Genomic DNA, 1,881 nt, shown 5'->3' with positions numbered 1-1,881 from the left:
AACTACCAATAATTAAGATTAGTATAAATACACAGGTGATTATACAAAATTGCGCGCTCTTATTGGCTCGCTATCTCGGATTATCAGCCGATAATCACCTCGACGGACAAAATGGCTGGCAGTGGTCGTTTTGCCACTGTAAGTGAAGATGATTTCGAGTTGTTTTTTTTGTTTTCTCTTTTTTGAAATAATCACCTGTGTATTTGTACTAAAACAAATCAGTGATTATCGGTGAATATTCACCTCGACTTCGTCTCGGTGAATATTCACCGATAATCATTGAGCCTTCGGCGAATAATTGTTAAATATCTACTGAATCAAATTTTGTACTGCTAGAGAGAAAAACAAACTTGCTCCGGTAGTTATCAATGATAAAAACACCACCGTGTGATCAATTATTAATAACTGTTAAAAGCTTCATGTTAAGTTTGTTTTCTCTTCCTTTATCTTTAATCAATTTCGATAATAATGTTTCTGTATCTGTTAAATGTCATTTGTCTGTTTTCTCGAAAAAAGAAAAAAGAAATGAAACATACAAGAAACCTTTTTTCATCAACGTGAGGTTGCTCGGGCTTAAAAGCTCGATACTGTTTTCCTGAGGCATGTTGACTTATAGAGCTTTGCCAGTTTCTTAAGATGCCATTTAATCAAATACCGTTCCAGGCGTTTTGCACCGATAGCATGAAAAAAATGGTGTCATGTCTGAGAGATGAGATCTTCGCCAGAAGGTGCCTCTCGTAATCCCACGAATCAATTTTAAGAAGGGGACTGGGGTTGAGCTTGGATCTCATGCCCGGCATGAAAAAGGACGGACTGTCGTGTAGGGCATGTGCCTCAAATCAGTATGAGAAATTTTATGCCCAGCATGAAAAAAGGGGCAGAACGTCATGCCGTGCATATAAGTCAACTCTTTATAACTGTTTCGTGCGTAGAATGATTTTAAGGAACCCCAAAAGTGACTTGTTCATAGGGTTAAAGTATTGTGGTTTGGTTTGACCCAATAAGGAGTTGATGATTCAAGAACCCCCAAAAGTATAATTTATATACTGCAATAGATGCAAAGATGTAATGTATCAATTGACGTTGGGGTAGCCCTCTCTATGATACTTTAAACCAGTGCTTTGGTCGAGTGTCAGAACAGGAGCTCCTCGGTAATTACAAAATTAAAAGAAAAGTACACATACATTGATCTTGGGTAATCTTCTTTCAGCTTTCTCGTCGATTATTGCACACCGATTATATATCTATAACTTCCCCATAAAAAGGACTCATACAAGCTTTCTAATTTGAGCACAAAGCTGTTTTGATTTCCAAAATTGCTGTGCCTTCAAAAACAATGGTTATAAGTTGTTTTTAATAAGTAACGATTTCTTTGAATAATGTATAATCAGTTTCATTTTAAAAATGATTTCCTCCCCTGGAAATTTATTTTCTGAGTAAGTGGAGTACCCATTCAAAAATCATTTGATGTGTCTTGATCAACCTGTGACGGTATTCTGTAGTTGTTCTTGGATAAGAGTGAACAATTTCAGCTTCAATTTCGTCTCCTTGAAAGTCATGAAATAAATCACTTTTACACCGACTTCAACAAGCCTTCTGTTTTTAAAAAAGAAAACAAATGAAAATAATTAGTTAATTAGGGCCCATTTTTGTTTGCGTGCGGAAAGGAAAGGTTGTAACACGAACGTCTCAGGGAAAAGGAAAAGACCGAGAGCTAAGGGTATCACTGCTAAGAGACATTAGCGGGAGCCGGCCGGAAAATTTCAAAACAAAACCCATTTGTCAGCGGCGGCAAGAAAAGAAGTCACACGAAGAGATTAAGGCGCTAAGTTTAAGAAGTTTAAGAAACGAGAAAAGAAACTGGTCAAAGAAGGAGAACTG

General features: G+C 37.0%; 1 pseudogene; it reads right to left on the bottom strand.

The window, feature by feature from the left end:
• Positions 1–1,334: 1,334 nt before the first annotated feature.
• LOC137999217 (uncharacterized) overlaps positions 1,335–1,881 on the bottom strand; it is a 2,290-nt pseudogene continuing 1,743 nt past the window's right edge.

Source organism: Montipora foliosa, chromosome 4, assembly GCF_036669935.1.
Source record: "Montipora foliosa isolate CH-2021 chromosome 4, ASM3666993v2, whole genome shotgun sequence".
NCBI classification, from domain to species: Eukaryota; Metazoa; Cnidaria; class Anthozoa; order Scleractinia; family Acroporidae; genus Montipora; species Montipora foliosa.
Note: the sequence above shows the minus strand (reverse complement) of the source record. Positions and strands in the feature narration are given on the sequence as shown.